The following is a 26,198-nucleotide window of genomic DNA, read 5'->3' as shown; positions in this document are numbered from 1 at the left end:
GAAGTATCCCATCTGCAGATGGGATTCAGTCAGGTAACTGTAAATGAAGGTAATTTAAAAGTGTATCTACGATATAAATTTAGGTTGTCTCTAGATGCAGTGGAATACTTGAATAACTATAAATTGTAACAATAGATTGTAGAAGACCTATTGTTATTCATTTCCAAACCTTCTTTCAAAATAGTTTTCATTCTTTGCTGTTTTACACTGTCCTTCAGATAGTGTAAAATTTTCAGTCTCTAAATTTGAATTTTGTCTCTTTCAGGTATTACCTTCTGAATCAAGTTCTTCTATTTACGTTATGCACAAGGGTAACAGCAGCTTTGATGTGTACGTCCTAAGCCTTCTTGTGTGAAGACAGTCTGCTAGCAATGCTTAAGGATGGCGGTGTTCCATTACATGCTCTTTGAAGCAGCAGAGGTACCGCAGAATGCCTGTTATTGAAAATTTTCCTTGATTATTATTTTTACTGCCAGACTTTTAAACCATACAATATCAGCTTTCTTTCGACTTTGCTTCTTAGTTCCTTCTATGGTAAAGCTTAATACAGTGAACATATGGAGCAGCTGAAAGGCTGCCAAAGGTTTAAATGACAAGGTTATAAATACAGAGACAGCATGTTTTCTTTTCCCCCTGAATGTATGGTTCTGTTGGTTTGAGCCAAAGCAGACAATAAATCAGAACGTATAACTTGTTTTGCCATTAATTTTATAGATTTATAACATGTAGAAGGTACTTTGGTCTACTGGAATGAAACAGTCACACTGAGTTTATGACACTGTGGAGGAATGCTCAACCAACTGCTGCAGAGAAGACCTGAAGTATTCCCAGAGAAAGTCAGTTCCATTTTACAAAAAGTTCCCAACAAATCTCACTATCTAGGGACTTTTCCCTCAGTTTTGATCTTCACCCACAGGCTTCACTCCTTGACCTGCTCTTTTGGGTAGAGAGGAGATGCCTTTCACTTTGCCTTTTTTTCTGCAAGTGCCTTTTTTTCTGCAAGTGAGAAAAGTGCTCTGTGTGCATGAAAATAGAGACTTCCTGACAGTCCCTGTACTTTCTTCCAAGCACTAGATCCTTCCTTGCTCTCATCTGGTCTTCTCTTGAAGCTATTGTTGTTTTCCCATAGCACACAAGGAGCCAAAACTAATATCTGTTACGCTACTTGGATGCTCAAGTGTGTTGTTTTGGTAGGATTTATATTGTTGTGTGAAAGCAAGGAAAGCAAGGCAGCACTAGGTACTTTATGTGAGGAGTGGTAGGGATAATGCTGATGGAAAATGTATTTCTTATAAAAGCAATCCCAGCATAAGATATGTAAAATTTAGAAAACAAAAGCTTCTGCATAGTAAGATCCTGTGTTTCACCTTCATCTTTGCTTTCTTAATGTACTTTGTTATTTTTTGTCATGCAGATGTTGTGGTTATGGTTAGCTAGAAATGTGATGTAAAACTCTTGTATTTTTTCAGTAGGATGCATTAGGAGTATATAAACTATTGTGTTTCTGTTTTCTGCTAGCAGCGAATGCTTTTTCTCAGCCATCCACTAGAAGGGAGCCACCCTACACCAACAGTACAGCTATGTCAAAATCAGCGCTCCTAAAAATAATAGTTTGGATTATTTGCAAACAGATGGCTGGAAACACAAACACTTTATCTTACAATCATCACTTATCCCTTTGGCTGCCAATACTCCACTGCACATGTCTTTGTTGCTAGATGCTAATAATATCAATTGAAAGGGCTTGGAATGTCAGCCCCTACCTGCTGTACTGAGTACGCGGCATGCCAGCTGGGCTATTTGAAGAAAAAAGAATAGCTTTTGGGTTAAAGCATTTGGTTTGGACTCTAGAGACTTGGGTTCAAACCATGGTTCTGCAATAGATTTCCTCTGTGACCTTCAACAAATAACACCCTCGTTGTCTCAGCTGCCCATCTGTTAACAGAGGAATGGTAGTTATGATGGAAATTAATTTTGCTTTGTAACAGTTCTTAAGGTTGTAGCCCTTTCATCAGAAGTGTAGCTCAAAACGAAGCCCTGAAGACAGATTCCATCTGAGAACTGGCAGCAGAGGATGAGGCTGTTTCTGTGCTGTGATCCTCACTGTTAGGCTGATTGCAAAGCAGTGGCAGTAATACAGCAACCTTATGGCCGAGCTCCTTTTTCAGAAGGCCCCATATGGGCACTTCTCCTCTTGCTGTAGCCTTGTACCTCTTCCTTTAGAGCAAGCATGCTGTTACCCCTATTCTTTCCTCTGGCATTTCCTTCCTTTCTGAGTGTTGTGAAAATAGCCTATTTCTGTAGGAGCAGCAGCTTACTCCATAAAATGATCTTCTTTTTTTGCCACTTAGTACTCCTGTATGATGCACAGTTTTTGTTACAAGAGCTGTTGTTTTATGGGATCAGGATGACCAGAGGAGGGGAGGAGAGCAGGAATCCTTGCTAACATGTCAGTGGTCTGAACAGATACAGCAAAACAATCTGTCAGCAGTCATCACACTGATATTTCACACACTCACTTGTTAGCCTGAACCGAACAGTCCCTGGACAGCTGTCTTCTTTGGTGTGAAACAGACTGATGGTCCTCTGCTCTTCCCAACAGACTGTGCTGTATAGTTTTAGTACTGTGCTATGTGCTAACTCTCGTTAGCATCTGCATGTACATGCCTGGTGCATCCTCGGCTTATCAGGCTATGGATAACTGGCAAGACACAATGAAACCATTCTAGTTTCAAGTCATTTCTTTCCAGTTTTCTATGACTCTAAGGAGGGCTTTGATATCATTACAGCCTCTTCGGCTGATATCTGACATATCACCATAGAAGTCATGGCTATGACAACAAAGATGAGGAAAATTACCCAAAATTTCCTTCAAATTGGGTCATCTTAGAGATGTGCAACAATGGAAAAAGGTTCCTGGTGATTATCTAGTTGGCAAAGGTAGCCTGCAGATGCCATCATAGCTTGTACAGGTATGTGAGGATGTTATGTGATGCCCTTTGTTGAGATTGTATGGAATATAGGGACTTTCTCGTTGTTATCTAAATATGCTTTTGTGTGGTTGAGTGCTGTTCTACCATTTTATCTTCTGTTTATGTATCTAAGTGACTAAAGAACTGTTCTGAGATAAGTGTTTGCCTGCGGGATTTTAAATAGACTGAAGTTCAATTGGGTTAGTTAGCACTTCGGGGGAAGCTGTCTGCATGCGTTTGCATCTCCTGCGTTTTGCTTAGAGTTTCACATTCAAACAAAATTGAAAGCTCAAAGGAGAACCCAGCTTGAACTGCCAACACCGTCTGACTTGGGCTTGGATCTATGCAAAACCTCTATATTTAGTTTGGTTTCAAATAGCTACCATAAATCCTTATGCAGATCCCAGGAGATGCTTTAAAGTTCACTCACTACATATCCCAAAAGTTCCTTTGAAATATTTGGCAATTTCTAAGTTTTGTATAATGTCTGCCAAGATTTTAGGTTTATAAGGCAATTTGATATATGAATTTATTTTCCCTCTTTTTTTTTTTTTTTCCCCCTCAATTATTGCACTCGAGCAATACACAAGGAGTGAAGGGTGAACATGAGTTGCATTTTTCTTTTAAAGACAGATACACAGTGAAACCTGGAGATTCTACTTCCCTGGTTTCTGCTCCCCCTCCTGCACTGGTTCTCATCGATTTCAGCAATATTTTCTTAAGTAATAACAGGCTCTGATCTTGGCACGTAGTCCTTTGGAAGCTTTTGTCTGGAGCTCTTTACAGAGAAGTATCACAAAACAGACTGTGATGTGAATAACCATGGAATGTTTTTCTTGAGCTAGGCTTACCACATACAGAGCTATAGAAAGGCACATGCATTACTAAAAATAATAGCTTAAAACTATGCCAGTGTCATTTGTTCATTATTAAGTCTATTACCTCTGAAATGAGGCTGCAGTGCTCAGTCCTTTTTTGTTCTATGCAGAGCAGTTTATTAATGGTGCCTTTGTTTAAGAGGGATGACACAGGGAGCTGAGCGGAAGACTTGAAGCTGTTCAGCAGCTATGAAGCAGCTACTAGGTACTGCTTAATATCCTAAATGACTCCGTGCCCATAAATCAGCCAGCTGTAAATTATATTTAATGTTGAAAAATAACCACCAACCAAACAGATCTTTAACCTGTAAATGTTAATTCTGTTTGTTAATACTTAGTGGCTCCAGCAGTGCTCAGAGGCTACACAAGTTATTATTCACTCTGGCTGTGCTCCAGCCCTTTTCAGAAAAGCCTCTCCAAGATCCACCCAGGAGCGGGAGCTGCAGTGAGGCATCCACCTCTGAGCAGGGCTCCCTTCCTTCCCTGCTTCATTTAACAACTGTTTGTCCCTCTCCCTCTCCTTTGCACTGCATCTAGCAATCTGAAAGGCTGCTAACCCCCAACATTTTCTTTATTTTTTTGGCTTAGTGGGGAGAGGATAAAGTTTGTTTATATGAACAACATGATTTTACTCACTCTAGATTGAAAGCAAGGGAGGATGCTGGCTTGCAGGAAGGAGGAGGGTTGGGAGGAGCAAGGCATCATTCCTCCAAGAGTCCTTCCTTTCTGTCCTGTGGCAGTGGTGTACAAATTGATGCAAATCAGATCCTACATATCTGATATCCATTCAAATATTTCATTTTTATTGAAGGTTCTTAGAGTTGAAGAATCAGAAGCTTCAAACACTTTTTGAGAGGTGTCTATTTGCCTTCAAAAGTTTACCACTGAAATATTTATTTATATTGCCAACAATAGTTTTGGCTTCCAATTCTGCAAGAATCACTCTACCCCGACTAAAATTAATGCTTGCTATAAATCCTGACTTTATTTGGTCTTTCTAGGCAGTATAAAAATCAAATAGTGTATAATAAAAAATAATTTTATACATCAGTGAATTTGGCTGGACATTAAATTTATTTTGCAGTTGATTGTATTTTATTGTTTTCACTAAGTACAAGTGTTTGGGTAAGAAGTTAGAATGTGGTGAAAATCTGTTGGAACAGATAGCAAACTTTGAAAGTCAGTATTTTATCCCCATTTGGAAATTTAGAAAGATAGTGGTAAATTCTGCATATATGTATATGTGCATATGCACATATTATTCTTGTGTTGAATAAATATCACTCTGTGGGAGAATCAGACTTTTTCCTATTTCTTCATTGATTCTCCGCTGGCACCTCCAAACTCTGAAACTGAAGTTATTTTCCCTTCTTCAACAGTAAACTATGTTAGCTATACACTCTGTATTAATTCAGTGTAATTTTTAACTCTGACAAAAATTAACCCTACGTATGAAATAGAGAGGCATCTTGTGATCATTGAAACTTTTACGTTAAATGAGAATTATAAATACGGTTAGTTACATTTTTTTATGTAGTGTAAAATAATGTTGAAATGCGGAACTGGAGCTCAATGATCTTTAAGGTCACTTCCAACTTAAACCATTCTATGAAATCAAATATGATCCTGGTCTATCCAGCAACAAGGACAACACATTCATATTTCTCTTCTCTGAAAGTACTCCTGTTGAAAACATAGCACAGCCAAATGAATAATAAAGAAACTGGGCAGACAATAAAATGTAAGTGGGAAACAGATGTTAACATTCTACTTATCAAGCTCTTACAAGCAGAAGAGAGCATGTAGAATGGTAATTAACACCCACTCATCTCATTCTTCTAGAAGATTAAAGAACAGGTCCTAGCCTCGGTACTTACCTCAGCAAATATAATCTCATCAATTAATCTAATTCAGAAGAGAATGAGTTTTTATTTTAGCTCATTTAGCCAGGTTTTTTTTCTCATTAGACTGTTTTTCTCTTTTACCGCACAAGAATCCATATCTCACTTAGAGGTGAAAATTCCTTGACCTTTAAATTCTCTCAGTTAAGTCTTTACAAGAAAGATGAGATATCGCACATGTAGGAATTATGAGAACAGGATGTATGATGCATGATAAAGCTGAATTTCAGCTCCTGCAGAAACGTGTTAGTTGTATATAGAAATCTAATCAGGGAAGCAGAGCTTTCCGTTTTGGCCCAGGGTGCCACATATCTATATGCTACCAATGCCAGCATAGGCCAATAGCTGTTTTCATGGAGAAACCATAGCCTGATCTCCTTTTCTAGAAGAAATGTCATGCAACATTGTTTTTAATTCTGATTACTAAAAAGGTGTACTTAATTCATTTTTCAAAATGCTTATGTTACCCAGAAGCATGATTGCTTGCGTGCCTAATTTGAGACATTACTTTCACAACTGGTAGTTAAGCATAGATAAAAGCTTTGTCCATAAGTATAAGAGAGGATTTACTCTAGATTTCAAGAATATTTTTAAAATATTTTAAAGAATGTACATGATCAGTACAAAAAAATCTATTTTTTTTTATTTTTGTTTTCCAGGCATATTTTAGTAATAGATTTCAGGGTTGGTGATTTTTGCTATGCTCTGAGAGTTTATATGCATAACTTGTTCTATTAGGTGGGAAATCACAGTTCATTTACATCCTGGTGACATCTATCCCTGCAACTGTCCTTTCAGTCATGAACATCTTCCTGGTGTTACCATGCATTTCCACACAGTATCTTGCTAAGAATTTACAGATGCATGTAATGTAGTTTTAATTTTGTTTTTATTTTGAATATTTTATGTGTGGAGCTGAGATCTGATTTCCAGAGAAGTCTCATAGTTAAATCATCTTAGTAAATCTACTTTGAACTGGAATTGCTAGTTCTTGGCCAGGAGGAATAAGTTGAGAATTGTTAGAAGCAGATGTAACAAGGCAATGAAGGTGATCATTAATGATATTATATATATTTGCAGGAGCAAAAATGAAAATTTCGATTTCCACACCATTAGTAGCCTGAAGAATTATAAAAATGCATTTTGCCATCTTCACTCAGATAAATGATTGCTGCTCTCAAACCCTTGAATAGTCTTAACAAATGATTACTGGATAGACTCCAATGTTGTTTCCGGAAAACAGTAATATTTAAATACATAAAAAGAGATTGTTATTGAAACCACTCTCTAAATCCCTTTCACAGTTTGTGGTGGCAAATAGTTTGCTAAAAATGACCGGAAAAAGGAAAATAGAACTGATTCCCTAATCTCCCTGTTCTGTTGAATTTATAGTTGTGCTCATATTGGTTTATTATTTAAACTTTATTTTCCTAAAAGCAATTGTATCATGGAGCTAGAACGGCACATGAAATGTAGTCCAAGGTAAATTAAAATCACTTAAACTCAATCGTTATCATCTGATTATAACTAAATGCATTAGACAGCTCAGTATCCTTGCAAACACTTAATATATTAAGATGATCAGTCTTCAGCACAGTTCACTTCATCTTGCTGCTATTATGAATCACTTTTATAAGAAAATGAGATCTTGATTTCTAGGTACAGAGAGGAAAAAAAAAGGAGTTGTCAGTGCCATTATAGCAAGGCACCTCTTGCTTGATTTCTCCACTGGATTGATGGCTGCTGCTACAAGGTGGCATAATGAAGCATTACCATGACCTCTGTGAGTATGAATGTGCAATATAGGTACCCATAAATAATAATAAGGATACGGGGAATTTCTAGTTTGAAAATTACATAATGAATAGATGCATGCACCATGGATATTTTTCTGGACCTGTCAGGAAGAATGAAAATCTAGTTCAAAACCAAATGGTAATACAGCAGTACATACCTACAGAAAATAAAATTACCTCCATAGGCTTTGTAGCTTCACTCTGCATGAGGGTCTGGTACCAGAAGCTGGTAGAGAACCTCTTAGAAACATCCCAATTCCTGTGTCTTCCCTTACTGTTCTTTAAAAACTGATGTTGTTATTTGGCTCCTATGCATTTGTGTCCCAGAAAACTGCGAAGAAAAAACAATACAAATGTTATGATGATAAAGCAAAACTTCAGAAACTATAGTTAAAGCAGCTCTCTGATGTCACTAAAATATTTTTTGTATTCAGAGAGCTTCTCAAAAGATGTGAGAGAATGCTAGGAACTTCTGGTTTGCTGCTGAAATGGCAAGGTTTGTAACATTTGTTGTCTATACAGAAGCGTATGCTCTAGAATATAAGAAAAGGTCGAAATATCAGGGCTTGTTCTATCAGCTTAACTTTTAGCAACTGAAGAAGAGACCTTCTTCTTAGACTACACTAATCTGATGAATGGCACGTGCATCATAAATGTTTAAAATAATATTATAATTAATTGGAAATTTAAAAATTGGGGAATGGAGAGTTGGAGGGCTTAAAATTGAATCTTGCTTCTGAAAGTATTTAATATTACAAATAGTATAGTATTGCAGCTATCTTGGAAGCAACAGAGCAATGATGAAAAAGTCATTCAGCATATAAACAATGTTTTCAATTTATTTTCTGAAGTGACAACTCTAAAAAAGAAAGAAATCTCCACTCCTCAGAAAATATGTTAGTAGTGACACCAAGTCTAAGCGTTGCCTACCATGATACTATTTCTAATAAGATCTTGTTCACATTGGTCAGTGCCATGTCAATGGCATTACTTGCCCAAAAATTAGAGTGCACTGTGAAACACTGTGTGGACTGCAATGAACTCTGTTGATGATGCATTCCTTCAGGTGGAGCTCCAGCCTGCACTGAACTCAGAGCTGGGAGCTGAGTCATGTGTGCATCATAGCTTACAGCACATGTGTGGGTGAAATGAAAGTGTTCTTTGTTCAGATAATGATTATCTTCTGTGTTTTCTCAGGGGTTAAGTATAGACTGGGACACTGAAATAAAAAGTTCTCTGTTCTGTGCACAGCACACTTTTATAGAGTCACAGTAATGAACTGCTGTGCTTTCGAGGTTGTTAAAGTGGTACAAAAATAACAGTACATACAGCACGACTGAGACCCCAAATCAACAAAGCACTTGCAATCTTGTTTAATATTAACCAGGCAAGTAATCCTGTCTCTAATCAGAAAATACATAAAATATATAAAATACAAGACAATATTGAATTAGAGCCCAAACTAAGCCGTGCTCCACAAATGGGGATTAAGTTTTGGTGTTGGTTGCTCCTCATCAGACATGAGTGATGCAATTACTTTGCATTAAGAATTAAGGTGGTGTCCTGCTATAGCTTATCACACAGGGATCAAAAACAAAAACAATCAAAAAAAACACCACCAACAACCAAAATCTTACTTTACTTCTCTCTCAAAATATGTTAGAAAAACTTTCCCATTGTGGGACAGATGTGCAGAGCATTCCTGCTAGATGCTGTTCTACCTTGTACTTTAGTACACGGCAGCATGTTTTTGAATTCATTATTTGCATTCTGGTTTACTTCAGATTAATTTAATACTTTAGTTTTTTTGTTGTTCTCACTTTTTAAAATGAAGTCTGGTAGCAAATGTGTTTACTTTATTGATTTAATAATTGTTTTAGGCCGTGGGCAGGAGTTGCTGGCTGTGAAGTAGAAAAGACTGTACTATGTGTCAAGAACAGAAGAATTCCAGTTTTACACAACTTTTTATTGCACTTTTGGCAGTTAGTCACAGATATGCTTCACTGATCTGCACTTTGATTTTACAAAAATATATATTGCCTTTTCTCTGCTTCTGAGAAGACTCAATTAGAGCCATCAGAATACCTCAGAAAGTCAGGTTTGCAAGACACAACAGCATGTTTACAAGTATGCTATCAATAATTTAAACTTTACTTGCCAAAACAGAAAAAAAAAATGTATAGTGTATATCATTATGCATTTTTCTTATGTCTTGCATTTACTAATTGACCACCAGTCTCCCAAATCAGGATGAATTAGAAGGTATTTCCATTTCTGAAGCAAAGTTTCTTTAAACTTTCAAGGTCCCAAGATGTTTAAAAATTTTGAATTTGTCAGTGTTATGCTGAATAGCAGACTAATAGAGTAAAATGCTCATTGTTTCTCAGTGACTACAATAGAGTGTATTGTTTTTCTACTGACTGGGAACACCTAGGAACAGACAAAAGAGCTTAATTTCTCTAATGTTGGGGAAAAAGCTTTCTGCAGGCCACTGTTGAGCTCTGCATCTTGTTTGAATGAATACCAATGAAAGCACTTTATTAAGAAAGTGCTTATTAAGGGAATGCTTTACAGTTCTGTATACATAAATTTATCTTCCACAAGTTAAAGTTGATTGATCTGTACATCAGACTGATAGGTGTGGCATACATAATTGAGAAAACTTTGGTTCAGGCTGGGTAGCTATGAATAGAAAGGGGGGAGATGTAAATGATGTGGATTTGTCATTATTTTCTAGAATGTGAAGGAAATTCCTGCTCCTAGATCTTTACTGGTGCCTGATATAGAGGGACAGCACTGTTGGGAGTTATCACAACTTTCTACCTTTCTGCTATACCCTGTACTTTATTCAATGTACCTATTTCTTTCCTGAAGTCAATACAAGTTGATTTTAAGTGTTATTTCCTTTATATTTTTACAGGAGAAGGGAATAATTTTAATAGTAGATGTTACCCCCTCTTCACCAGTGAAGACTGCAGAAAATGAGAGTGTTATGTGGGGGAGCATGGTATGTTACTGATATATCTGCTTCTTCTGCTCAGATCTGTAGTAGTATTAGTAGTGGGCAAGGAAGGAAAAAGCAGAGGGATCCACATTTTGCCTTCTGACTTTTAGGCTCTTGATCCTGTAATGGTTTGGAAAAAGGAGATTAGAATCACCACAGAGCTGCACAGGTAGTCTCAGTTTCTTTCTGACCCTTGCACTGTGTGTTCCATGTACTGCCAGGCTGTGGAAACCATTCTGTTTTATCATCATGCAGACAAACAACATACTGTAGGCTCTCTTTTATTTTTCCCCCAAAGCTAGGCAGTGTGCATTTATCTGACAAGGCTCCCGGATAATCCATGGCCAGGATGTACAGTAGTTCCTCAGTGAAAAACAACCAGCCTTTACTCCCTTGTCCCAGGGGCAGGAGAATAAGGGACTTGGGACCTGGAAGAGGCAGTGTCAGACCATCAATCACATTGTGAGGGCAGAGCAGCAAGCATGCCCTTTCTCCCAGCTGTGCCACTCTTCTTCCCAGGGAGCAGCTCTGTGTCCCGGTCAGGCAGCTCTCTTGTAATTTACACATCCCTCTGTCCTAGGTTTGACCCTTTCTTTGAATGGTTGTGAGATGTACATTAATTGCCCAAATGACTACAAGCTAAGAACAGCAGATGAATTTAAGCAGTCAGCCAACCGACAAAGAGATTTTCATCAATATTCACAGTACTTAAGAGTGCAACAGAGCAGATATGCAAAGTGATACGAGTCTTATTCTTACAGTCAAGCACATGAGCTTTCAAGGAAGAGAGGTTTCAATTCTTCAGCCATGTTTTCAGTTTCAGGGTAAGGATGTACATGCTAATATAAAGCTTAACCTTTGCAACAGTGCAAACAGTTGCTAAAAACAATTTTGAATGGAAAGTAAAATAACAGTGCTGTTTGTTTACCTTTACTTATTGCTTCAGATTTTTAAATATTGAAATTTCTCATGTGTTTGAATTGCTTTGTGCTTGGACCCTACTGCAAGGCTGACACTATTTCTATTAAGAAAGAAGCAGAGCTTTCCAGATTGTTTAATGTTCCTTAGGTGGATTGCTCCAAGATGTAACATGCTTATTGGTGTTCTCAAGTGAGCCTTCAGCAGATCTGAACCATTTAAAGGTTCGCCCTCATCTAGTTAAAAATTAGTGTTTGAATATCTATCAGTATGCAAAACATTCATTTGCTACTAGTATTAGAGCTCCTTATTATACCAGGAAGAATTTGAGTTTTAATTAGCATTTCCTCTGGTGTACTAAACCCACTGAGATTACTACACTTAGTAAAATTTAATTAACTTGACAAAAGATCCTAATTGTTTTCATGCCACTAGTCCTTAGTGGGACTAAAAATAATACCCTTCAAATTAAGTGTCTACGACCAACCTTCCTTTTGGTTGTCCTATATACATGAAATTGGTTGGCCTACATATTATTATTGTTGGTAGAAAGTCTTGCCAACCATGGAATCAAGGTTGTTTCTTTAAAAAACAACTTATTTTATTCCTCTGAATAATGATAAAAGCTTATTAGTCAAAAAGGCCTCAGCTAACAGTAATTGTTCCCATAATCTTGCTAAGCTTCACAAATAGGAAGTTTATTGATTTACATAGGTGCACAGAATAATCAACAAGTTTAATTTATATCAATATAGCAATATAATATTGGCAAGAGAAAAGAAAGATAAATGTATCAACAGCATACTGTGATAAACAAGATATATCTATATCAAGTTCAGTGTGCCTAGGAGGAGTTTGCAATTAAAATAAAAACACTTGCTGTCCATCATTGCTCATCTTCTAGCTTTACTTCTTTTTCAAACAGAGCTGTTCATGTTGTACCAAGACATAATTCACTTTGAGACACTCGTCTTGAAAGAAAGGTGAGTGTGAAAAGTATCAGAAAACCAACCAATTAAATAGAACTGTGGACAGATTTCAACCCAGGAGATTTGTTATGAAAGTATATTTGTGGAGCGCAGAACTGGTGTCCAGAGAATCCTTTGGCTCTGGGAGCCTAGAGAAGAGATTTTAAGGAAAAGTGATCACGGAAAAGTACCCAATATACTCTATCAAGGTAAGGATATCATCCCATTCATTTTTGTATTATAGTTATCAGGTATATTTGTCTATTATTTCCAAAAAGTAAGGAAATAATCAGTTCATATGTCTAGAAAATCAAATAAATATCTTCTTTTTCCTATGCTGAGCTTTTTTAGCAATGACTATCGTTGATGTGCTCAGAAATTACGAATAATACAATTTCGCTTTGGGCAACATAATCCGTTCTTTGGGTATTCTTTTTTGAATAAAGGGTGTCTTTGATAAAGCTAAAACTTCATCCCTTCCTGAAAACTTCCTGTGCAGTTCAGATTGAGATTTTTCTGTGGAGAACGTAAGAGAATATTAACTGTATGTGTTAAGTCCCTGTATTACTGGGATGGGGAACAAAAACTGTACATCAGTCTGCATCTAGAGTTTCTTTTTCTGCACAAACACCTGGCTTCTTTATAACATTTGAATACTAAGAAGGTTGTGTTGGCTGATGATCCATCCAGACTGCTGTTAAACACCTCTTTTCTGCTTTCCTTGCCAAGTTCCTCTTGTTTTCTTCTCTCTCAATTTAAACCACAAGGTGCTCTTACAGGCCTCAGTCTTGCAGTTTTGATGTCAGCTCAAGATATCCATCTATTCCAGATAAATTATTAAAATTTTATGAATGTTAAAAAAAAAAAAAAAGACAAACGACAAAATATGTTTAATGAACACTGCTAGATTTTTCACCTAATAAACAGAATCTTTGTGGTAAGGACTTTCATTCAAAAATACTGTGTGTTTTATAGAAGCATTAAATAACTTAGACCAGCTCCCATTGACTTTTCTTATCAGATGTAAAGCAGTTTAATCTGGAGACCAGTCACGGACTTAAATTTAGTACATAGAAGTCAACAAAAGATAGGTATGTAAAGATAGGTATGCAGTAGTTGTAATACAGGAACAGTCCACAAAAGATTCATTACAGAAGACTTTATGCATTTTAGAGAAATAATCAGATGTTAATTACAATGCTATTCCTCAAAAAAACTATCCATGTGTTCTTTGTTTTAGTATGCAGGGATCTGCCATTTGAAGGATTTCATATGGAACATGGCTGTATCAAAGAATGCTAAATTAAAAATGACTCCGTGTATTTGTTGTAAAAATGGTATCACAAAGGATTCTATTGTTTAAGGAAGGAATGTATTTGGATATATATATATGTGTGTGTACAGATGTATCCCTCTTATTGAAGGGGCTCTGAATTGCAGCTAGGAATACTCTAGTAGTACTCTGTTTTGTACACCTATCAGAATGCACTAACTTATAAAATAACTGTTTTCAGCAGTTTTTCATGATCTCACCTACTGTTCACCTTATATATTTAGATACTTAATATCTGTAATGAAAAAGAGGTTATTTTATAAAACAATTAATTATGATACAGTTTTCTGATCCTGCATTTTCACACACCTTTGGAGTTTTACACTAAACCATAACAATTTATGCATTTAGAAGATTAAAGTATAATTGAAAATTATAATGTGTAAAAGCAGTTCTGATTAACATAACAGTTAATGTAATTAACATACAGTCATGTAATAGGAATATTAAAAACTCAGAAAGAAAAGAAAGTATCTTAAACCTCTGAAGTTTAAAGTGTCTCTAGCTCAAATACTAACCATCAACAATGCAGTGATCTGTGGGAATGCTGAAAAATTTTACAAAATTATCTCATTATCTTCCACAGGGAATACTGATCATTTAATTTGTCTCTAGTTTTGCTCTATTCTAGTGGTCCTTCTTTCATTATGTAGATACATTTGTTTTTAAATGCTGCATTTTTTGTGTAATATTTTATTTTAAAAGTATCTGTTAATTTTAAAGGAAAAATAGTCCATCAAAGTAACTAGTGGTAGAATTCAAGTGGATTTTATGCAAGAAATCCTTTACAGAGTAAATGCATGCTCAATTCTATGAGGCTGGGTGTTCTTAAGTACGATAGAGTTTCTGTGTTTCTATGGCAAATTTAAGAATCGGCTCTGTCTTATAGATTTTAGAGAGGTAAACAGAAGTATTGGTGGGATGAACCTCTGATATTTGTCCATGGAATTCTTTGTATAAGATATTCATAACCAGTTTTAAATGTCAGTATGATAAACATTCATCTCTGATTGCTTTAAAAAAAAAAGCATTTTCAAGAAAATCCTTCAGAGAATGAGAACTTAGCAAGTGTTAAAGATATCACAGGATCAGTCAAGCTATTCTAATTTATATCACTTAAAGTCTAAAACAGACAAACAAACAAAAAGAAGTGGTTTTTGAAAGAAAACTTTCTTACGCTGTCTTAATTATAAGTGACATGAAATTATCTGGACATGAAACATATCATCAGGTTGGAAGCACATTGACACCATGGGGGAGGAATAGATATTTCACTAAGTTTTACCAACCATAAGTTTTATCTAAAAGACAGAAAAGAGAAATTATTATTTTGAGAGGAAAAATCCCAAGCAAATGGGAAAACATCTGCTCCATTTAAAAATGGAAAATGTTAGTACAATAAAAAGAAAAAGTGCCGTTAAGAGGGGGAATGCAATTCATTGAAAATGTTCATCAGCTTTGTACATCTACTGATGAACTTTTCTCCATCAGCAAAAATCCAAATAATATTACAATATGCGTAAATAAATTATGTGCTTTTTTCAAACAAATCTACAAACTCAACAAAATTAACATTAGGTGATAGCCAACATTACAGCCGTAGTGTCACTGTTCTTTCTCTCTTGGGCTTTTAGGAAGTAGAAAAGACAGACTGTATCTATAGGGAAAAAAAGCTTGCACATTTTCTTTTCCAAGGAAGCACTCTCAGTTTCTGAACCCCCAAAGTTAATAATTTGGCTTAAATAGTAGAAATAACCATAAAGCGATTATATTTTCTGAACTTTGTCCAGAATTTTAGAACTCTCTTCCATACTTCTTAGTATACAGTACGTGCATATGCATATTCTGGTGTTAGTTACAATGTGATGTAGGACTGAGGAGAACTCATTCCAGTCTCGACTATATTACTTTGTACAACTGTGACTCCATAGGCCTCATGTAACAAAGATCACAAATTTATAGTATAAAGATGAATCCAGGTAAAAATACATCTGATTATTAACCATGAGTTTTCTATAATTTTATTGGAAATCATAGCTGACTCAGAGAGTGAAGGCTGTTCTGGTTCATCTCCCAGTCCTCATACAAGAAAAAAGGCTGTCTGCAAGGCTGGAAATCCTGAGGACTTTCATCATTCCGTGATCTCCTAAGCACACAGCATTGCTCTTGCTTCCTGACACTGGTTCAAACAGGACTTCAAAATCATCCATAGAGGTACGTGAAATGCACTTAACGAAGTCTCTACGTATGTTTTAAACCTTAAGCATATAGCTATCTGGGATTTTCTAATGAACACCATTAAAGGCATCTATCTGAATTTATGGATACGATACCAAATGTCAAAATATTATGATAATATTGTGTGAGAATAAAATTGTTTCCATATTTTAACCTGCAGGAAACATTTTAGATGGTATTTTTTCTAAATGAATGTGATATCACAGGTCCTATTCAAACATTTAATTGCACTAAATAAGCATCCTAATTGACATTTCTGGTTCAAAAAATTGCTTAGCTAAGAATGTATTCTTTTACTTCTGAAATCTAATTGGATCACCACAAATCAGAAAGTCTCTCATTTGTGTTCATGCATTTGTTTTGGTTTTGCACAAACACAGCTTCATGGATGACCTCACACTGTGATCACGTCTTTTCTAGAGAGATTCCTCTGTAATTGTCACCTGCAAATAAAGGCTTTACATTTTTTGTTGGTGCAAGGGAACACCTTAAAGGCACAAATTGCTTTCACAACTACTTAAATATAATTAGTGTTTGTGCGGGGAATTGGTTATTTAATGTAAAACCTCAGGATGTAAGCTAGCATTACTGGACAGGCTGCAACATTATAGATATATGCAACTTGAATGAATATTGTAATAGAGCTAGAGCAGTGGAGCAGGATGGAGGAGCTCAAGTTTTCATCCTGTCCTTGTTTCTTGAGGATATGTGATCACATCAGTTTGGATCTCAGCTGTCATAAGGTAGCCAAAAGGTTTTCATTCCCTCTCATCTCCATTTTGCTCTGGTCTTATCAGATTCTTTGTTGATGTGATTGGTCTCTCTACCAGACACAAAAAAAAGGTGATGTTGGACTCCTGGTGGTGGGTTTCCCTGAAGTTGATGGCTCAGCATTCTCCATTTACCTGATTCAGGCCCATAAAACAATTGATGCTTACTCAAACTACAGTTTTAAATTCTTTGCTGAAAGACTAAATATAAAATCCATGTTCCCATGAATTTATAACTGTGCCTGCTCTCCCTGTTTTAACATTGCTATGTTTATTGTGCTGTCTGTCTGTCTATATGAAAACCAGACTTCTCTGGTGGAATGCTGAAGTTAAAAATGAGCTCACCAAAGTCAGGAAAAACACAGATAATGCTCTACTTTACTTGTCACAATTTAAGCTGATCCTACCATTTGCCATTCCTTAAAAGATACTGATCTCACAACAAGCAGTTGTTGATACCAGATGGGCAGATCTTTCTCTGGAGATAAGCATGTGCTTGGACTCCTTCTACAAAAATAATGTCTGGGAATGCTGGCAGAGGGGAGCCCCACAGTTACAGGGCATGAGATCAAGCAGGAGTGCAGGGCTGCTGGAGCCAGAGAACTATTTTTTGGCTATGTAGAGAGTCTGTTAAAAAATGTTTTATAAACAGTACAAACATTGTGGACTGAAATGTAATTTGAATCAAAATAAAGGTAGTGTGCTATGTTCAAGTACTTAGGGATGAGGTTTGGTGCGCTGGTTGGTAGTTGGATGGCTGAACTAGGTCATCTTAGAGGTCTTTTCCAACATTAACGATTCTATTCTTTGATTCGAAGCAATGATGTTCTCAACTCAGGGAGCCATAGGTTATGGTTTACTTTCCCTCATTATCAGAGATGCCAGAAAGCCATGGGGTATTGTGATGCCTAGATTCAGACTCTGGTGGTTTGATTCCTGGAATCACGTCTTAACGATCAGAGACAGATCAAGGAAGTATGGGTAGAAAAATTAATAGTGCACATGGAAGTGACTGATTTATTCATTTGATATTTCATGCCTGTGTTCATAATTCTAAGTGAAATTGGCCTCCCTGAACAGTTTCCTTGAACATTTTTGTAGGGCATAGGCTTCTTGCTGACCTGCAGAGAAGAAAATTCTCATATTCAATAGTGTTTCTATGTTTGATTTATGTAGATCATGTAGCTAAATGCTTTGTATTTTAGCTGGTGTGAAAAGATTTTCTCAGTACACTATGGGTTAGAAAAATCTATTCAGTCAAGAAAAAAGGTTGTGATGACCCATTAAGAAAATATTCCTTAAACCCCAGCAGTTTCATTTAAATATGTCTTGTTTCTTCAGTCTGTTAATCCTAAACAAGCCCTGGACATTTTTGAACTATGCAACTAATCCTGAGAAAGCTCACTCATGCAAATTGTTGCTTAGAATGGAAATAAAAGATTATACTGTCAGGTTTTATATCCAGGACATGTAGAACTTCACTTTTTAGATTATAGAAATGTCACTACTCTGCTGTGGTAATGAAACATACTTTAACCTTGCATAAATACTGCTTTTCTATGATTAAGGTAAATAGAATGAATAATAATAACGTTTGTGGCCTGGATAGAAGGCTGTATGCAGTAAAATGCACTCCATAAAAGCTGAAATTGGCTTATTTGGTTAAAAACTCTTCAAGTGTGTTAGCACTGCAAATGGTCAGAGGATTTTTTTTTTAAGTATTTTTTAAAAGGTAGCCTTCTCCAGCATGTTTGATATTTGTGTAAGTATAGAAGGCCTTCCGATGGAAGAGAGCAGGATTGATTTGCTAATAGAGGTTTCTCCATTTCATCTTCTTCTATATGTCTTCCAGCCACAAACTATCATATATGGGTGCTTAAATTCCTTATGGGAAGAAGAGAGTAAGATCATAGGCCTAGATGGTAGGATTATGGTAAATTATTCATTATTGTGATATATTGTGATAGCATCTGCCTTAAGTGGTACTTCAGCAACATGAAACATGACAGGTTGTTTTCTTGTTTCTAATAGTTAAATAGACAAAAACCTTGAGACAACTTGTTTATTATATTTACTCTCTTTTGTGTTTTGTTCTCCTTCCCTTATTTTTTTAGCTTGATGAACATACACTTTGTATGAGAGTACATGATGAAACAATGAGAAGGGCATTTACAGCAGAACTTCCTTTCCGAAACATTATGTAAAGCATTTTGCACGCATTGACATTACTCCTCTCATATAGATTTAAAATATGTATTTAAAAACTTTCCCAGGATCTTAAATCATAAATATTTAATTCCCAGTATTATCATCAATGAGCTTAAATGATCTATGGAAGATATCGGAGGTAAAAGCCTCTCATACTGCTTGTTCCAGACCTCCAAAAGTACTTCAGGTTCATGGAGATCTTCCGAGGAGCTGGTGGCAGAGGGGGGCAGCTGATTAATGGCTCCATGGGCCACTCTGACACCTCTGCTTGGATCAGAGCGATAAGAGACAGCCGGAGTCTGCCAGAGCTCAGTGCTTTATACAAGCGAGGCAAAGGTTAGCAGCACTGAGGGATTCCTTTAAGAAACATGAGATACACAGCTTCCTCTGGGCAAGATAATGGCCTGCAAAGTGGAGGAAGAGAGTGAAGGATCATTCTGTAGCACTCAAGCAAAGCAAGAGACAAGACAGATGATGAAGGGTTAGAAAAAAAGCGGGAATAAGTATTCACAGAGAAATGAAGCTTAAGGTATGGCAACATTTTTTTTTTTCTTTTTTTGTTTTTTTAAGTATAGCTTATCGTCTTTAAGAGAGCATTTTCTTTTGTCATTCTTTTATATTACAACTTGCCATGCTAAACAAAAGTACATTTGTTAGAGTCATAGCAATACAAAGGTTGGAAACACCTCTGAGATCATCTAGTTCAACCATCAGCCCAGGTCTGCCCTAGACCATGTACTGCCACATTTACCTTTTTCTTCTACACCTCCAGGAGAAGCGACTGCACCATTTACTTGGGCAGCCTGTTACAGAGCCTGACCACTCTTTCCAAGAAGGATTTTTTCCTAATGTCCAATCTGAATCTCCCCTGGCACGACTCAAGGCTATTACCTCTCATCGTATCACCATTACCTGGGAGAAGAAGGCCAACCCCCAGCTCACTGCAACCTCCTTTCAGGTGGTAGTAGAGAGTGATAAGGTCACTCCTGAGCATCTCTTCTCCAGGCTGAACAATCCTACTTCTCCAAGGCAGAAGGAGTATACAGACCCAGACGTATTGTCCTTATTTACTTAAAATAATGCTCACTTGCAGTGGTGCAAGGAAAATTCAGGTGAATTGGTCATGCTTGTGAAATTGTCAGGAATCACATGCTTCACAAGAAAATGGATAAAAATATATTTTAGGTTATTTTTTTTCCCCAGACTGTGCTTAGATTCCATGGAACGAAGTAAGTAAATACATAGCAAGTCCTCCTGTAATCAGTTACCACTTGAAGTCATTGGAATATTCTTCGTGACTAAAATGTCATCACACAGATTGTATTTCTGACCAAGCAGAAAGCTTTGTTATTTACAGATCTAACTGTTGGTAAATGCCGTGCATAGAAATAAAGGTGGCTTTAAACTTTGCAAATGTCGCTTGCAAAAAAGGGCATAAAGCAGTCTTGGGAGAATTCTGTAAACAGAGTTTGATCCAAAGAACCTGGGAGTCATTGGAGGGGAAAAAATAATTTGGCTTTAATGAGCTTTGACTTAGTTTTCAAAGTAGTAAATTTTGACACTTTTGGGAGTAGTTTGCATTAGCACAAATGAGCCAGGAGCACAATTCTTTGGAATGGGAATTATTTGAAAGAGATTGCAAGCTGACAGCACTGAGTGAGCATCACTGCTCCCTTTCCAGTGGCAAATGTGAGGGGTGAAGGTCCACCAGTACATGACAACAGAAACTTGTGCTCTGAAAAGGACAATGATAGCATTGCCTAGATGTGTATGGGCTCAACCCATATTTAAGGCTTTTTTTTTTTTTTAAACAAATGAGCATCCACTGGAATTTTGCTGTCCATTAAAAACAAAAAATTAAAAATCAAAAACACAAAGCCAAACACACAAAAACAACAAACAAAGCACTATATGCCCTACACCAGTGAAATAGCTTGTAAAATGCTTATAACTCCTTAAGTTTTGAGTTACAGATCTACAAGTTGTTGAACATCCCTTTCTTACAAGCATGCCTTTAATGTCAAGGTTGCTACAAATAGAAGTCTGTGCAGGGAGTTTTGCTGGTTTAAAAACCTTAAAAGCTCAGTCTCACCAGGGAGAGCAGTTTGGAAATAAAGGGATAAGCTAATTATTTATAATTAGGTCAGACTGGGTAGGCTGATTGCCATAATTAACTTTGCCTAATGACTGTCCTCAGGGATTTCACTTGGATACACCAGGTGAAGTCTGGTAGCAGTGGATATTTCCGCTGTGCTGGTGTGAGAGCACTCAGCTCTGGCTGAAGGAACGCACATGGGAGGCTGCAGTGTGTGGGGAATGGGGTCAGTGTGCTGGCAGCAGGGGAGTGTGGGCTTGGGAGCTCCTGAGCTGGCAAGGAGGGTTCTGGGGGAAACTCAGACATAGTTAGAGATCTGAGTATCAAAGCAAACTGCAGCTTTGCTAATTGAAAATGAATCTCTGGAAAATAGAAGTATTCATGTGGCTCAAATAGCTGGGGGGACTTCTTGCAGACTGAGTTAACCGGAATACACAGACTGTGCATGTAAATATTTCACAGAGCAGTAATGAGTCATGAACACTTCCCTTCCTATAGCTTCTTGCACAATTAGCTCAGACATGGTCCTGTGGGATCCCATTCTGGGTCTCTGCCCAACTCTCAGCCTTCCATGCAGCATGGTGTCCTCCTGCCTGCCCTTGGCATCCTGTAGGGACACAGCCTCCTTCAATCACTGCCACAAAGCATGAGTGCTTCATGGGGGAGATAGTGACGATGTCTCTGAAAGACTGACAGTCACTCACTGGGGGCTGACCGATGTTGCCCACTGTCTAACGTAACATGTAGCTCAAAAAAATGGTTTTTAGGCTCTGCTGACCTCAAGTTCAAATGCATTTACTACTCTGAGTCTTTCATAGTATTCACTGGTAAGGTGAGGGCAAATAGATATGCACAACTGCTTTTCTCTCATTTGGACAATATCAGAGAATTGTAAGGACTGGAAAGGACCTCTGGAGATAGTGTTCAACCTTTGCTGGAGCAGTTTCATAAATTAGGTTACACAGGAAAGCATTCAGGCAGGTTTGAATATCCTCAGAGAAGGAGACTCCTTAGCCTCTCTGGGCAGCCTATTCCAGTCCTCTCTCATCCTCACAGAAAAGAAATTTTTCTTGTATTTGTACGGAACTTCCACGTGTTTCTGCTTATTGCCCCTTGCTCTATTGCTGCACACCACTAAAAATATCATTGCCTCTCTGCTATCTTTTTTCTGCTAACCTGACCCTGTGTGGGTTTTATTCTTAGAGTTACAGTAGCTGTCTGAGATAGCAAAATGGCATGGTTGGAGTATCTTCAAGATTCACAACGAACACACAACCAAAAGCAGCACTTGGTTAAAAAAGCACTCTTGGCATTGATATCCATTTTCAAATCACACATTGCTTTCATTGAAATATTCATGCCCAAGAAAAGCTAACACAAAACTTTATAAGAATCAAAACATTTAGTGTTGACAGCTTCTAAACACATTTCTGTTTTCCATTTGCATTAGTTTTCACTGGGAAGTTTCTCTCAAGTTTATGTAAACTTTCCCTCCAAACCCCTCAAAAACCTCCTCAAAATACTGAAATCCAAAACAAAGTGTTTCCTTCAGATCAAAGTAAATGCTGAGTTTCCATGTTAGGCTTCTAATCCATTCCTGCATCCCTCAAAAAACTATAAAAAAAATATTGTTCTGGTAAATCTGACTTTTTTTTTCAATCCCAAAAGGAACTGCCAGCCACTTAATTTTGAGGCAATTTGAGCAGTGATCAAATGCAGCCAGATGTCTTGGTGATGTTATTATATATGAGATCCTAAGACAAGAACTTCTTAAAATGTTGTCCATACTGTGACAGTGTGCAGTCAATGAACTACGTTTGGGTGCTGGACACAGGTTTTCATCTCTTAACCTCTCTGACATTGACTCACCCCAGGTGACTCAGTCTCACTCACATATTTTCAAAGCCATGTAGGGACCTATGTTAAATATTCTGGACGGGGCTGTGAGCAACCTATTCAAGCTGTAGATGTTCCTGTTCATTGCAGGAGAGTTGAACTAGATGATTTTTCAAGGTCCCTTCCAAGTCAGAAGATTCTATGATTCTTGTCTCTGTTTCCCTCTTTGAGGGAGAACTGCTAGTAAGCTGAGTTTTAATTACTGTGCTGGAGATGTCATTACCCTTGACCCAATACAAAACAGCAACAGCATTGTCTTAGAGCATGTAAAGAGGACCATTGTAACTTCAATTCACAGGTATGGCTGTCAGCCTGGAAATCCCATACTGACGCCAAGAGGTATGTGGCAGCCCCTGGAGAAACTGTGAACTAAATGAATGAGTTCTATTGAAACTGGTGCTAAAAGAAAAGACTCACATGCTCTTAACCAACACAAGATTGTTCATTATTTAAAAAAAAAAAAAAAGTGTCTCCACATTTTAAACTAATGATGACTTTTAGGCATGGTGTAATTATAGCACCAGTGGGAACCCATATGTTACAGAGCTCTCAAATGTAAAGGTTGTGCCTACAAAATGAAGCCATATATTCCCATTAGTTGAAGCAGTTGATTTCCAGTTACACAATATTAGTTTTAATGGTGAGACTATTAGAAAGACGATGAATTTTTTTGCCATTGATCTGTAGTGTTAAGGTGGCACACTTTAAACTGATCAAAGTTGGTGAGAGAGCAACATTCATGCCAGCAAAGTTATAAATATGGTGACTCTTACAGTTGCCATCCATTAGTTAACATTAGAGTAACCTTGGAGGAGTGCTGGTTTTGTGCTGTCAGCACAGTCTGCCCAGCTAGAGGATAAAGGATTAGCAAGAGAAATTTTGATGAGGGTATTTACTACTAATGACTGACTTCAAAATTGCCTTTTATCTACAGCTTTTCAAAGCACTCTCCGTTCATTAAGCCTCATAAAACCTTTGTAGAATTGGTAGAAGATATAGAATTGCTGATATCTTTGAGCCAAAACATACAGTAATACTTTGACAGAAAAGGGCATCAGTACACACCAAACGTTATTAAAAATAGGAATTGCACTGTTCTGTGCTTCATTAATTAGAGTTTGACCAAGATAGGGGAATAGTCCCACTCCTAAGAAAAATGATGTGGAAAAATCAGGAAATAGTGTTCAGGGCTTCTGCTTTATGTTTTAGACACGTGGGATTTATGTAATGATATATTCAAATAATAATAACATGATGATACTTGTTTTTTTATTGTATCAAAATCTGCTTCCCAAACTGCCGTCCCCGGGAGATGAGGAGGAGTCAGGCCTTCTGAAGGAATGAGTTGTGAAAACATTGAGTTTTAAAAATAATAAATCTTGAGCCGCCTTCTTTTTCGCCTTTAGAATCAGATTTCCATTCCTCTGCACCCATAAGGAATACCAATTAAAAAGATAAGAGATAGAGAGAGGAAGAGAGGAAGAGATAAAGAAAAGAGAAAGAAACAAGGAGAAAGAAGGGGAAAAAAAAGAAAGAAAAAACAAGGGATACCATAAAGTTTGTCAGTCTAGTGATAGACTGGAAAAACAGTCAAATGACTCTCTTATGATAAAGTCATGATAAAGCAACTTTTTGGGGTATTTGCTTTTTCTTTAAATAATCTAAGAACTAAGACTTTTTGTGTTGCTGTTTTAATTTCTGGTTGCCTGAAGTACCTCCAAATTCAGCAGTTGCTATAGGAGCAATGTTTAAAGGATATCACCACAATTAGTCAGTCTTATAAAAACAAGTAGTTTAATGGCATATAACTGAAGGCTGCCAAAACATACAGTAATCTGTTGGAAATCTAACGTTATGTGCACATGTGTCAGTGTGAGTCAATGATACGTGCATTAAAAAAAAGTTGAAACATTTTTATTTGGAAATGCACAATGGAACAAGTTTCACAGGATCTCTGGATATCTTTGAGCGGAAAGATGTAAAAGATAACAGATGGGGTCTTTTGCAGAACCAGCTATGGACTGACCAAAGGAATATGGAATATTTGTGCATCGGTACGTGAAGGCACCTCCCTGCAATGATCGCAAGACTTGATAAAAATGGCTGCTATCACAGTGAGTAGAGCATTGCATTCAATTTGTTTAGGTGCCAGAAAATGTTTTTATTTAGTTCATTTTCTTATTGCTTTATCATTTTAACTCATTAAAATATCTAGAAATTAATGAAATATTAAGTTATTAATTAAATAATTCAGAATCTACTAGTTAAATGGTTTAGAAGGTTGGATGAGCACCAAAGATATACAAGTGTAGAACTCTCTCAATGGTTTCCACAGGAAACGTATGAAAATTTGTCCTTTCATTTTGAGTGGGTATGAAAACCCTCCATAATCTAATGCAAAGGCCTCATCGTATCGACAATAATTAATAATAAGGTCTAGGAAAATCAGAAATTAAATCTCCGCTGGGTACCTTGGCTTGCAAGTGCACATGAGGTCAGAAGATTTTGTTTTGCAGGGCTGTTAAGCTGTAAATTTGTTGATTTGAGCAAGAGGGCGCATTCTTGCTCCTCAGCAGAGTGCAGCAAGCTAGATTTCACTTTGCAGTTGTCATGCTGGTTAAAATATTCCCCTTCTGCAGTGTTAATCTATTCTTTAATAGCCTGGCTCTGGCCATTGAAATTCACTGTAGGATTTTTTTCCACCCAGTTTGACTCACAGCATTTTCAATTATTTAGATAGGAAACGAACAAACAAGCAAACAAAAAATTGCTTAGTTCCACAAGAAGAGAGAAACTTTCAGATAGGTTGATGGAGCACAGATCTTACAAGGGGGAACTTGGGAAATGCTTTGAAAAAAAAAAAAGGGCAATGCAGATTTAGTGTTCTTTTGAAGCCCGCGCTAGGCACCAACATGACTTTGAAGTCTCTAAAATGCTTCTTTTATATATTATTGGCACACAGCTCAGTTAAAACACTCAGCTAATTTTTAATCAGAGATATGAAAAGCATATAATAAGCATGCGGGTTACTTTTATACGGCTTGTTGGCCATGGAAGTGCTGCTGAAAAAGGCAGCTACAATTCCAGTACTTACTGTGACTGTAATAACTGCATGGCCACAAACTGTGAGGTGCTTCAGCTGGGAGATGGCTAATCTCCAGGGAGCATTTGTTACGAGAATAACGTATTTCCCAGATCTCCTCCCCAAAAAGAAAGCAAAA

At 37.1% G+C, this 26,198-nt stretch overlaps 1 long non-coding RNA gene across 1 annotated transcript in view; it reads left to right on the top strand.

Moving 5' to 3' along the window:
* Positions 1-271: 271 nt before the first annotated feature.
* Positions 272-26,198, top strand: part of LOC146543496 (uncharacterized) — a 45,899-nt gene continuing 19,972 nt past the window's right edge. Inside the window, exons 1-6 of the long non-coding RNA XR_014886079.1 lie at positions 272-420; positions 7,411-7,534; positions 10,468-10,554; positions 12,395-12,646; positions 15,808-15,984; positions 24,986-25,091. This is a non-coding gene — a long non-coding RNA (uncharacterized LOC146543496). The remainder of the gene's footprint in view (positions 421-7,410; positions 7,535-10,467; positions 10,555-12,394; positions 12,647-15,807; positions 15,985-24,985; positions 25,092-26,198) is intronic.

The sequence above is a fragment of the Meleagris gallopavo genome, chromosome 13 (assembly GCF_905368555.1).
Source record: "Meleagris gallopavo chromosome 13, MGAL_WU_HG_1.1, whole genome shotgun sequence".
Lineage (NCBI taxonomy): Eukaryota > Metazoa > Chordata > Aves > Galliformes > Phasianidae > Meleagris > Meleagris gallopavo.
The sequence above is the reverse complement of the archived record's forward strand: the minus strand, read 5'-3'. Positions and strand labels throughout refer to the sequence as shown.